This window comes from Pinus tabuliformis, chromosome 5_1 (assembly GCF_031772625.1).
Source record: "Pinus tabuliformis cultivar Carrire ecotype Pingquan chromosome 5_1, CPIR1, whole genome shotgun sequence".
NCBI classification, from domain to species: Eukaryota; Viridiplantae; Streptophyta; class Pinopsida; order Pinales; family Pinaceae; genus Pinus; species Pinus tabuliformis.
This window is the reverse complement of record NC_142305.1, coordinates 884212929-884227455: the sequence shown is the minus strand read 5'-3', so window position 1 is coordinate 884227455 and position 14527 is coordinate 884212929.

The window sequence follows — 14527 nt, the reverse complement described above, 5'->3', positions numbered from 1 at the left end:
ATTAATCATGACCTTTCCTTGACAATGGAAGACCTCCTACAAAATCCATCGAGATACTCTCCCAAGGACGTGAAGGTACTGGAAGTGGAGTGTGTAATCCTAGTTTCCTATTGCTAGGCTTACTTGTTGCACACAAAGAACATCCTCTAATAAAATGAGATACATTATCAAACATGTGTGGCCAATAAACATACCTTCAGAGATTTGCTATTGTCTTGCCTACACCAAAGTGTCCAGCAATCAATGAAGTGTGCGCCTCCCTTATGATACTATTTGTTTCTCCCTGTGGAATACATAACTTTCCCAAGTGATACAACAAACTATTATATACATGGTAATCCAACTCTTCAATTTGGTTTCCTTGACTCAAGCTTGCATACATATCTTGAAAGTCATTATCATATCCATATTGCTCAATGTAACTTTCAAGCAAAATAGAGTTAGGCTTGAGTATAATATATGAATTTACAATAGGACTTGAAAGCATATCAGCTACCTTATTGTAGATTCCCTTTTTGTACTTGATAACCAAATGAAATTTTGTAGAAAATCCATCCATCTGAAGTGTCGTGACTACTGCAACTTTGACTGTGACTGTAAGTACTACAATGGTTGATGGTCGGTATGGATGATGGTATCCTTCCTCATTAAGCAGTGTTTCCATTTTTTGACACTTTGTACCAATGCATAAAGTTATTTTTCATGAGTGGGATAGTTAGTTATAGCTCCATTAAAAATTTCAGAATGAAATGAAATGGGATTACCATGTTGCATAAGAACTTCTCCCATGGCATAATCACTAACATCTTTTTGAATCTCAAATGGTTGTCTAAGGTCTGGAAGAGACAATACTGGTGTTGAATTGATCTTTTGCTTTAAAGCATCAAATTATTTCTGTTGTACATCTCCCCAATGGAAGACTTTATTGACACTAGTCAATGCATGTAATGGAGCTGCAATGGAAGAAAAAATAACAATAAATTTCCTCCAATATTGTGTTGCACCAAGAAAGATTCTTACCTCTATAACTGCATTGGGATTGTGCCAATTCAAAATGAACTCAACCTTAGAGGGGTCTATCTTCAGCTCACCTCTTCCAACAATGTGTCCCAAATACACTAAACAAGTCTTACCAAATTCACACTTTGACATCTTTAAAAAAAACCATTCTTTTCTCAAGACATCAAGTACTTTGTTTACATGCATGACATCGTCATCTTTGGATTTTTTGAATATGAGAATATCATCTAAGTAAACAATGAAAATTCATCTAGAAATGGTCTCAATACATCATTCATAACTCTCATGAAAGTAGATGGAGCAGTTGTAAGACTGAAATCATAACAAGCCACTCAAACAATCCTCACTTAGTTTTAAATGTGGTTTTCCAAATGTCCTATTTAGCTATTCTAACTTGATGATAACCACTTCGTAAGTCTAAATTAGTGAAATACTTTGCATACCTCAATTGATCAAGAAAATCATCAATTCTTGGAAGTGGATAACGATACTTTACCATGATTTTGTTTAGTGCACAGAAATCCACACACATGTGCCAAGTCCCATCCTTCTTTGGCACCAAAACAATGGGAGAACCACATGGCGAAGTAGATTGGCATATGATACCTTTGTTCAACAATTATTGAATTTTATTCTTGATTTCCATGCTCTCCATAATTGACATGCGATACATGCCAATGTTTGGAAGTGGAACATTCTACTACAGCTGTATCTCATGTTGAATTCCCCTCTTGGGAGGTAACCCCTTTGGTTCCTGAAACATCTCGCCATGATTGCTTACGACATCAAACAAATCAGATTTTAATTTTTCATCACAAACTTCAAAAGATTCATAATTGATATCATTCTTTTTCTTAAACATGAGAAGCACAAAATTTTTATTTGCATTTACTAGTCTCTTCATCTTCCCTACATTAACCAAAGAAATGTTCAGCTTTTTGCGATGGGCTCTCACAATGTACTCCACCCCATTCTTGAGCAATAATTATTTTTTCTTATCGCAATAAAATATTTCTTTCCTATCATACAAATAAGGACTACCCAAAATTATTCCTGAGATTTCAAGTGGAACTACATCTAACTCAACTTTATCAATAAACTTTTCAGTAGTGGCGAACTTGAATAAACATTTCCTTGTAACCTGTAAATTTGCATTATTGACTATCCAAACCAATGGATATGGCTTATGATGAGGTATCATTTCAAGGTTAAGCTTCTTGACCAAATCTTCTGAAATTAAGTTTGATTGTGACCCACTATCAAATAATGCATCATTTTTTGTATGATTTGAAATTACCCTTACATGGAACAATTCTATTCTTGATTCTTAATTTTGAGTGTTTTATGATTGTGTGAGAAACTAGTGCTTACAGCAACTTCTTTTCCTTTTGTGACCATGGCTGAAATCTTGGTCTCATCACCAGAATCTGATCCAAGATCATGTTGTGGGGTAGCGGTCGTCTTTTTTTTTTCCCTTATTGTTTTGTTTCTTAGGCCTTAGTTTGGGATGTAATTTCCAACATTGGGCTTCATCATGCCCAGCTTTGGAACAATGTTGGCATATGGTTTTCTCCCCTTATTTCTTCACACTTGCATTCTTCTTTTCCTTCCATTCCACCCCCCCCCCCCCCAACTTCTCTTTATCCTTACCCTTGAATAGCTTCTTCTTACTACCCTCTTCTTGAATTTTCTTTCCCCTTGCTTCAAGGTGTGTGGCTTGCACACATACCTCATCCAAATTGCTTGGATTGAACATAAGGATAGTATGTTTTAATTAGGAATGTAAACCCCCAATATATTTCAACAATGTATCTTGAGAATTCAATTTTAATCCTAACAACAAAGCCCTCTTTCTAAACTCCTACGTATAGTCTTGGACTGTTTGGCCTTTAAGCTGCCTAAAATTTTTCCAACTCATAATCGCTTTTTGCATATAGGCTAAAGGGTAAAACTGTCTTTTAATTGCAGAAACAAATTCAACCCAAGAAATGGATATCTTACCATGAATTCGCATTTCCTCTTAAGTCTTTGCTTCTCGCCAAACTAATGTTGCTCCTTCTAGCCTCAATGAAGCCAAATGGATCTTTATGTCATCTTCTGGAAGGTTATGAATTCTGTATTAAATCTCCAATTGTCGAATCCAATTGTCTAACTTTTTTGCATTAACCTCACCATTGTACATGGGAAGTTCAAACTTATTGTCCAATTTGAGTAAGGGAGTTTTTCCTTTTGGGGTTTGGGAATGAGTATGAGTAGTTTTTGTGGTGGAAGTGGAAGATGTTCTTGCTTGAGATGTTGAGGATGATGAATATGATGAGGAAGATGATGAAGATGGTGGAGATGGAGGTGGTTTTCCTCCACTACCCTTTGAATACTTTGTATCATCTTTTTTATCTCCTGAGCTTCCTTCTCCATGTGGAGGCTTAAAACTCTTTCCAACCATTTTAGTATTCCTCTCTTCATAGAGGAATTTAACCATGTCAATAAAGTCATAGAAATATTTCTTGAATGCTTCCTCTTCTAAAAGACCCTCAATCTCTCTTTCTCCTAACATGATGGTTGTGGATTCAAGCTCAATTTCTGGTACTGCTTGTACCTCTTCAATCTCAATTAAAGGCAAAACTTGAGGTATTTCAAGTGCAGATGGAATTGGAACTTTGGGTGGAGATTGTGGCCTTGTGGCTATCCTTCTTTTGCACATTACCTCAGGAGTTGCAACCAACAGTTTCCGTTCTCTTCTCTGCAACTTTAACCTTGTAAGCATCACAATTTTTCAACCATTAAAACCCTACTTGCACAAAACTCAAGCAATCAAGAAAATGAACCTTTGCTCTAATACCAACTTGATATGTTATTGAATGTTAGTTTTTCTTTGCTAATTTCAATTACATATTTATAAACAAATGCTTGTCCATTGCTTCATGTGCATAGGTTTCCTTAGGTTGTTTGTGAATGTAAACAAGTAAATTTGATCAATTTTAATGAGGTATTCATGATAAAAATAGCATCAAAAACAAGTGTTGAATAAAAACAATGAAAAGTATAGCAAACCATCAACATGAACACTGAACATAGTGTTTTGATGAAGGAGTTCACCCCTCCTAGGCTACATCTCCTTGGTCCAGCTTCCATGGCTTGAGCCTTTGTATTAGCTCAATATGTAAAAATATTTGTTTACAAAGCTTTACTACTACTGAAACCTTCTTCAATGTGTTCAGAATGTCAAAATCAGCCAGGAACACCTTTTCCTAAGCTCAATTTGGTCGAAATTTTCTCCAGTTATGCCCAAAATTATTTTCTCCTAGAAAACCTCCTCCAAAACTGGAGGAACTCCACTTAAGCCTGTTATTTTTGGAGTTAAGGCCTAAATTGGTGGTACCACCAAAAGTGTTGTCGAATTAAAATCAAGTTTAATTAATGCTAAGAACAATTAACTAGGTGTTAATCTGAGTTAATTAAATGGCACGGTTTAATGGCTAACTATTTCTGTTTTCCCTGGTGGTTTAGGCAGAGGTGTCACATGGCTGCATTAATTGTGATTGTTACAATTTACGTAGCCTCCAGTTGGATAGCCATGTAGTTTTAATAAACGTGACCTCTAGAGTGTTCACATGGGAGGGCTGGCCCACAAGCTGGCCCTATTAACCCCCAAACGCCAACCCATTGAACTTTAGATATATGCGTTAGACTCTATAGGTTAAGAACTAAAGCATGGTATAGCGGTAAGTCTGGTGGTTTGTGTAGTATAGGTCCTGGGTTTGACCCCCTGGCCTGCCATAAAATTTTGGTCAACTGTGCATCGAGATGACCTTTAGGGAGGGACACGTGGCGGCCTCTAGGCTTGCCACCTATCCCCTCCTCATTAGTCCAATTCAAACCAATAAAAACTTGCCACATCACCACCTCTCTCAACCATCCAAAACCTAACACTTGGAAAGCCATCACTGAATGTTAACCATTGTTGACCTTGCATAGTCACCTGCCACGTCAGAAGTATGAGCTACTGACTGTGCATTGACTGTGCTTTTTTTTTTCAAAATTTCTTCTGTTTGGAAAAGTGAATAGAACTCATTATCTTCCTCATACAAAATCTGTTTTCAGTGAAATGAGTTGCGTTGGTATTGTTTCGCCAAGACGGACGGTTGTTCAGGTTTCAATCCATTCTGAGAACTTTGATTTTTGAGCTAAATATTGAGCACCTGATCACTAGAATATATTCATTCCATTTAATTTCATTAATAACCATTACAAATGACTAATTTGGTCATTGTATATTCATTTTATTTGTGTTCATCATTAATCAATAGAAACTACTAATTTAGTAGTTTCATATTCATTTTATTTGTGTTCATTATTAATCAACATAAATGAATTAGTATGATTTTGCAAATATATTAAAAAATATCATACAATATTCATGCTCATATAATATGAAAACACAGGTGAATCATGTAAAGTCTCATAAGTTGATTACAACACTAAAAAGTATCAAGTACAATCATAAAAAAATTCAACCACAGATTTTGTTATATGAAATGTCAAGTATTACAGTATGAGTTTCCAACTAAATATTGTTGGGCTACGATTTACACATGAAATATTGTTAAATCACTTCAAAACTTCCCACTATGTTGCCAATTCATTGTAGATATGTCTCTCCACCTTTAAAATCATTAAATAGTTTATCTCTAAAAATGTGTAACCAATAGCATCCACCATTCGAGAGTGTTGAGAACTAGAATCTCGATTCTTTAGATAGTCAAGGGATGGAATATGAATCTGAGCCCTTCAATATGAAACCAATAGACACTCATTTAACTATTAATAATGTGATATCATCTAGTTTTTTAATTAAAATATATCACCAAAAAATATTATCACTATTTGCAATATAATGAGACAATAGAGCTTCCTTTAGAACACATGGAAAAGTTCACAAGAACAGTTAATACAAACAAAGCACACATACTTATGTAGGTCATGGTGAAAACCTGGTATTGCACTAAGAGTGTTGAACCTTTTAGAGGCTCTTCAACTTTACTTTATCAACCCGTGCTTTCGTACAAACTTAGAGGCGACATTGCTATATACATAGTAGATGCATCATCCTACTCATGCCACCCTCACCTGGGTCACTTGATCATTAGGGTTCTAGACCATTCCTCTACTAAACTGAAAGGAGTCTAACTACTGAAAGAATAATGTAAAGGCTAGTCCTAGTACAGAGAAAATAAATTCTTTTCAACTCAAAAAATGAAAGCTGCCAACTTGTAAATGCTATGAAAGGACACAAATATTATGCTAGTTTGCAGAAAGGAAACTATGCTAGCTAGCATTCAATCATCTAGCTATTAGGGTTTCTTGAAAATATAATATTATTCTACCATTTCATAATTCAAGAATGCATGCATTGACTATCTAATTCACAATTGTAGAGTAAATAAAGTTCTAATTGCTAAATTCAGAAATAAAATAACTAATGTTATCTAATCTTGCAGGAAGGAAAAAGGAGTGAAATGACTGGTCTAGGTGGCACTTCTGGTCATGGAGTCCAAGATGAGGGGTTAAACTACTCCTAAACTAGGCTAGGATATCATTGCAAATCCAAAATAGGGTCAAAATAGGGTGCTACATAAGAGCTACAAGATGTTGCTACAGGATTCCTGTACTACTATAGGATGTCCTAAAATGCTACAAGAAGTTGACTAAGAGGGTTTGGAGGATAAAAATCATGAAATGAAGTGTTGGAAGGGTGTATGAAATTTGTGGAAAGTGTGGGGAATGTGATCGTCACCCTTAAACAAGCCCAATTCTTCAAGAAGTCTGGATTTAGGCTAATATGGTTTGTTCATAGTGACCGAAAAATTGAGGCTTAGAACATGGGTTGGCAAGAATCAATATAAGGTGGAGAATCCCTAAATGGAGTTAGTGAAAGGAGTCTTTTTTGAAGATCAACAACCTTGCAATAACACCTACACCTGTTTCTCTTTTCATTAATGAATTATTACAAGTCCATGTGGAAGAGATGAATTGAATTTGGAAAATCTTATCTATATAATGTTGAAACTTGATCTATGCAATCATGAGAAGAAAAATAAATATTTCCAAGAAATCATAAATAACTATCTAACTAATGCTAAAACTTAATCTATGCAATGAACAAGAAATCACACTATGTTTTTGGGTTGTGAGAGTGGGGTCCTCTAATCATGATCCCATGAGGGAGATGAGATAGGGATCACTGTCACAAGATTTTTTATGTATTTTACTCTACTGAACTACAACAATTAATTTACCCTATGAGCTAATGGAAACATAAATAAACAACAACTTAATCAATCTCCTAAGCTAAAAGAAACATGAATAAACTTCAACAATTTATCAACATTCTAGACTAAGAATATAGATACAAGAGAGGAAATTCTACTGCTAGGATTGGGCCCTACACCCAAGAGCTTTAGCCTTGTAATTCAACTTAGTGCTGGATCAAAAAACTTACCATTATCTTTCAAAAAGTGTTAAATACATCATAAAAATAATAGTCAAATGTGCTTCAATGTAATGGCCTCTTGGCTACAATAAAACTTTGAATCCTAATGAGTCCCTTAGCTTGTTTATTTATACAAAAGTGGAGCTACCAATAGCTCCCTAGATAATAGGGATATTTGACTCCATAACTCGAGAATAGGTGAATCTAACTCTTCCCTAACTTTTATTGGCTCAGCTGCCAATGAACTCGACCTATTTGGCTGCTAATGACTCTAAGTTGATGAGATAGAGTGGGGGGATCTTCTATTGATTGGAGTAGTTAAGGAGGTGGACTACCTCCTAGAAACTCTCTTTCTTGTCTACTCTAATTTCCTGCACTCAAATCAACTCGAAATTGCTCCAATTCCTACATTTAACACACATTAGGCCACATGAAATAGTAACACATCTTTACTCCTCACACTAAGCATAATGTAACAAAATTTGTAGATAAATGTGAGAAAAATATAATTTAATAAGTCGGAGGATAGCGTTGTGACCCATATAATATACCTATTGATGACCCTCATTATCACTACCCTATTGAAACTGTTGCTCATCCTATTAGCAACCTAGTCATCTATGTCCATGTCCTTCATGGCCTTGGTGGCCTCTTTGACATCCCAAGATTATGTATATGGTATGTCTTCTTGAGGATAGAAGATTGATTTTTTATTTATGTCTTCCCATTGTTTCCTTTACTATTATTCCTTCCTTCCTGTAAACCCAAAAACAAAGGTGGACTGATCTTAAGTCCAATCCAGTTGATCTTCAATATTTTCAATGCCTTTTTGTACAGAGGTGTTATATCCAATGCATTCCTTAATCTCTCAAGAGAGTGATACTCCCTGATCTGGAGACTATGTGGTAGGGTATTCCAACTTATCTGACATGCTTTTTGTCTCTCTATCCCCAACAGCCTAAGAGTGTCCTGAAAGTGGGAGATGGCCTACTCTTTGGTGGTAAGATATCTAGGTGCAAGCTTAGCATCATTAGAAATGATGTTGTGATTATTGATTACAGCCATGGAACTTATCTTCTCTGCCCTGATGTAGAGGGGTTCTTTTTCTTCTTTTATCAATACTCTCTTCACCTCCTCAACCCTGGCGTCCTCATGACTCATCCAAGATGAAAGGGCCATCAACTACAAGTCTCCCAACTTTTCATTGGGATCCCAAACATTCATGTCAGTTAAGGTGAGGCTGTGTAGGTAGAATTAAGCTAATTTGGCTTTGTCTTCAATGGTACTCTTGTCACAAAACTCAATGAACTACTTGTAGCCCTAGAATGGCATGGACCCATGTCGTGCTAATGTCTTAATCTGGAACTGCATCCATTGGTCTTCGAGAAAACATGCATAGGATTTGGATGCAGTCTACATTGAAGTGCCTCCATGGAGAGGCTTAACATTGTGGCCAATTTGGTCTCCTTATCTTGCAATTTCTTCCTCATCCATGTAATTTATGCCTATAGTTGTGTTCTCATTATGTACTATCTATCCCTTAACTCACTCAACTCCTTGCCATTTATAGGATATTTTCTTCCATAAGACCCACATCTTCCACTTTCTTATATTTTTCAATATGCATCCATCTATGTGTCCTTCCTCTTTCTTCTTCAAGTTCGAAGAAGAGAGGGACTGAAAATTTATGTGGGATCACTCTGCCTCCTTTAATGAACATGTAATAGGATCTCAAATTGGGCTTTGGACTAGGCTCCTGCAACTCTGGAAAATCTCTCTCAAATGTTCTTAGAGAAGCTACCCCCTCCTGTAACTGTTGTGTTTCCTCTTTGCCTTCTAAATTCCCCTTTTGCTCTTCCTTTTTCTCTTCCTGTAGCATTTGTTTCTCTTCCTGTAGCATTGTATATATTTCCTATAGCAAGCCTTTTTCTTTTTATTGGTGTGCGATAGGTGCCTTGGGTTGCTTAGAGGAGGTTGACCTGGTGGCATGCTTTCTTACATAGGTTATGGGAGTCTTTGAGATGGCTCCAAGAGATGTGACTTTCTCAACTTTTCTAGCTCATCCCTTTTACTTGGTGAGTTTGAGGCTTCCCCTATTTAATCCTAGTGCTTTTCTTTGTTTTGAAGTAGAGGGGAGTTTACCTCTGCCTTTTATTCTTATTTTTTATTGGTGTGCCCAAGGCAGTTGGGACAACAGCTTCCTCCTTTTAAGGGTGTTCAAGAGACAAACTTTTCTTCTCTGGGGATACCTCTTCTTCTCTAGGTGCAATGGTTTTTTTAGGGCTTGGTTCCTCCTTCCGCTCCTGCGCTTCTTCTTCCTTTTGTTCTTTCTCCACCTCTTCCTTTTTCTACGGTTCTTCCTCTATTTTACTTTCCTCTACCTCCTCTTCCTCTTCCTCTCCTTCCTCTTTTGCCTCTACTTCTTTTCCTTTAGCACTAGACATCAAGGTCTCTCCAAGTGCAAATAATTGAGTGTTAAGGAAGGCTTCAATGTCCATATCTATGAATGTGGACCATAGGACAGGAACTCTTATTTTATTCAAAGCATATTCCACTATTACATTAATGATTCCATGAAGTCCTAAGTTTTGTTGCTTGCCCTCTTTCACCTTCTGGCTCATATCCATGATGGACTGTAGGAGGAAATAAGTCACACTAAGTCTTTTGGATATGGGAAATCTGGCTCGAAATCTCAATTCATGGGGTAGTATGAACTGGTAGCCATAGACTACACTCAGTATTCCTTCAAAATAGATGAACTTAAGGATATGGTAGGCCACCTCATCTCAAGGATAGGGAATTATCCCCCTTATGACTCCATTTTTATCTTCAATTGGTTTCTCATGATTAGTGAAGAAATTCTTGTTAGTAAGGGCACTGCTAAACTTGTATTCTTTTCTCCATTGGACCCCTAGGGGAAGTGTTGTCACCCTACTAATCAGCTTAGGATTGATGGTAATGGATAATCCCCTCACCATAGTGGTAGCACTGGCTCTTTCCTGAGGGTTTAGGGCCATGGAAAACTCGTAAGTGGTATCATCATCATATCCTTTTAGTAGCTAAATGAAACCTAAAAATGTGTACTATAGGGGGATGAAGGTGAATTCTCTTAGTATCTGTAGGCTCTCTCTGATTGAAACCCCCTCCCATATTCTTCTATGTTTTCAACTAAGTGTAGGAGGGTTTCTTCCTTTGATAGCTCCAATATCAATTAAAAGGGAACAAAGGGATGAAACCTCTAGTTGATGACAATAATGTATATCCCTTCTCTTTTATAGCCAAAAAACTCTTTTAATCCATAAGATGGTTGTAATTACTAAGAGAGTTCAAGGTGCACCAGCATGTAAATCATGGAGAGAAGAATGAGAGGGACCACTTACTTTTCACCATAAGGCCTAGTATAATGGATCACAGAAGCCGAAATTCATAAATTGAAGACCAAATCGACCCTAGGCACCGCTCTTCCACCCTTGGAGGATTCCTATAGTAATTTTATGTGCTTCCTATAGCTTCATGTAGCTTCCTACACTTCTTGTAGTTTCTTCCTATAGATGCCTCCTGTAGGAATGACATAGTAGGGTTCGACTCCGCGATAGCTTCTCAAGCTTATTCCAACTTTAACTGATTTCAAAATGATAAAATATGCAAGAAAGTTTGAGCTTTGGTACATTATATGTTATTTGTGGTTAGGGCTCGGAGCACTGTGATAGCTGGCAATAGTATGAGATTTCCTCATTTGGACCATTGGCCCAACTAGAGTGTTCATTATCTCATCCCTCGTAATCAACACCCACTCCCTCTTAACTGATTTTGATTGATGTGACACTCCTACGTTGCATGATGAATGATAGCTCACTTTTCATTCACTCATTGAGGGTGGACAAGTTAACTAGCCACCTCCATCTTATAAAAATACCTTACCTCAACATTCATACATTTTTCATTATTTTACACATAGGGAGGACCTTAGAGGTTACCATACTTGTGCCTACCTTGTGCTCAATCGATGCATGCTGGAGTGTTGGACCTTTGTGCTGCTGCACAGGGAGTTACCTTATTGTCTTTTTTTTCCCTTGTGTATACATTCTTTCCTCTTGAGTATTTGAGTGTTGATGTTGTTCATGTGTGGATGTGCTTTGCTAATATATTAGGTGCTACCACTGTTGTTGTGGAGTCCTTCTTGGAATGGCAAGGTGCTTCAGGATGATGGTACCATCCCCTCAACTTGATGGGAAGAAAAAACTAGGTTTCAAGCTTATTGCAATAGTGGCAGAGGTTACTACAAGAGATCCTATAACAACCCTTTTTTTCTTATTTTTCAAGGGCTTTCACTTTAGAGGAGTGATGAGAAAGAGTGTAGGGGTTGGAGGATTATGTTAAAGCCCTGATGGAGTAGTGAAGGGATGTGTAAATGGAGGAAATGCCATCTATATTTTTTTTTTCGATGAGACAGAGCTTAGGCTTAGTTTTGAGGGATAGTGATTTTTGTGAATCAGGGATGCATGGAGGATGGGTGATTGGTTATATCAAGGTCGATGGACCCTAATTAACCTAGGATAGACCATGCTTGATGATTTTCCCAATCAGATCCTTTTCCTGTAGAATTTTAGGACATCATGTAGTGCTATAAGATCTTCTTGTAGCAATTACACGCCATCTTGTAGCAATCCAGAGAGGGCCTGAAAATGGGTTTTTGAGCCCTGAGGATGGATGAGATTGGTGAGGACATGGGTTTTAATGGATGGTATGGAGTGGATGGAGGGAAAACTTGGATTGAACTTGAGCATGATGTCCCTGGAGCTCTGCAATTTTCCACTGTCCTCAAAACCTGCAAAATGATAGGAATTATTAATGGACAGGTTGTAGATACCTATCATAGAATTCTTCTTCTTCTTTTTTTCTTTTAGGGACACACAGGATATCTCAAGAGAGGTTTTCAAACTTCTTGTCTATCTTGGGTACCTCAAGGGAGGTTTTCACCCAGGGATCCTTTATTATTATTTTTTTTAATTTTTTCACATTGGGTTGTCTCAAGGAGGTTTTCAACCCAAGAGTTGGCCTCATATGCCTCATGGAGATTTTCATCCATGCCTCTCTTTTTTTCACAAACAAAAACATTATCTAGGAATGTTGTGACTTAGAAGCTAGGACACTTCCAATCACATTCACCTCTTTGCTGATGGTGTTGATGAACTCTTCCCTAGACAGAGGCTTTCTATAACCCTTCAATCTATAACCATTAACAAGCAAGGGAATCCTTTCCTCATCAATGGTCCTGAATCGAACAACCCCATTGTCATGGCATTTATCTATCAGGTATGGGCCTAACCACCTTGTCATCAATTTTACTTTAAAGTCCTTGAACCTAGAGTCATATAGCATAGCCCAATCCCCTTCTTGAAAAACCTTGTCCTTGATGTTCCTATCATGCAAGACCTTCCTCTGCAATTAGATAACTTTAGTGTGTAGAAAGGCTTGCATTCTGAATTCATCCAAGCCATTTAACTATCATAGCCTCTCCTATTCTACCTTTGTAACATTTAAATCCAATTGTGCTACCATTCTCAAAGTATTGTACTCAAACTCAATGGAGATCAGAGCCTTCTTTCCATAGACCAAGTCATAAGGGGTGAAACCAGTAGTTGTCTTCCAAGTTGTATTATAGGCCCAAGTGGCCTCCACTGATCTATCTTCGCAATCCTTTATGTTGTTTCTCACAACCTTGGTGAGGATGCCTTCTAGTGCCCTATTTGTGACCTCTACTTGTCCATTGGCCTGAGGATGATAGGCAGTAGATTTTTTTTTCTTGATATGATGTTTCCTTAACAAATTCTTGATCAGATGTGATGTGATTTGATCTCCCTAATCGGTGACTAGATCTCTGGGATACCCAAATTTTTAGAACAAAATTCTCCCTTAAGAACTCAACCACTTTCTCCTTTGTTGCTACCTTGAGAGCCTTTGTCTCAACCCACTTTTTCAAATAATTAGTGCATACAGTTATGTACCTTTTTTCTTCCCTGATGGTGGATAAATTAGCCCAATGAAATCCATGCCCCACTTGTCAAATGGATCTAAAGCCACCTAAGGTTGTAAGGGAATTTCATCCTTAGGAGTAGGTTTCCCCATCCTCTAGCACTGATCACATTGACTGGTGTATCGTCTTTCACCTTGGTGGAGAGTGGGCTAGAAGTAGCCAACTTGGAGAACCTTGAAAGTTGTCCTCTTGGAAGAAAAGTGACCTCCACAAGGCCCATCATGATAGCCTGAGAGGATTTCAAAGACTTCCTCTTCCCTAACACATCTCCTCAAGATTTTATCTGGTCCCAGCTTGATGAAATTTCTCCCAATCCAAGTGAAAGGGACACCCTTCCTTACAATTATGCTCTTCTCCCTAGATGATAGATTTTGAGGGAACTTTGCAGCAACTAGGTAGTTGGGTATGTCAACAAACCATGGAGAGAGAACTAAAATAGAAAAAAGGTGCTCATCTAGAAGTTGACCATCAACCATCCCTTCCTCGCCTATAGGCAAAACAAGTCTAGACAAAACATTTGCAACTACATTTTCTTTACCTAGCTTATTAGTGATAGTTAAATCAAACTATTGTAATAGAAGCAACCATCTAATAATTCTAGCATTCACATCAGGCTTGTCCATTAAGTACTTGATAGTTGCATGGTTAGTATGCACAAAATTTTGATATCTAGTGATGTAGTGTATGAACTTTTTCAAGGAGTGGACAACAACTAGGAGTTCCTTCTCAGTTACAGTGTAATTCAATTCAGCCTTAGACAGATTTTTGTTAATGAAGTAAATGTCATAAGGCCACTTTTAATCTATTTGGCATAGATATTCTCCTATATATTTTTCAGATGCATTAGCATGGATGTGTAAAGGAATATCCCAATTTGGGCCTCTAAGTATGGGTGCAATAGTCAATTTGTCTTTCAATATCTTTAAGGCCTCTTGGCAACTACCTAGCCAAAAAAATTCAGAGTCCTTGGCTAGCAATCC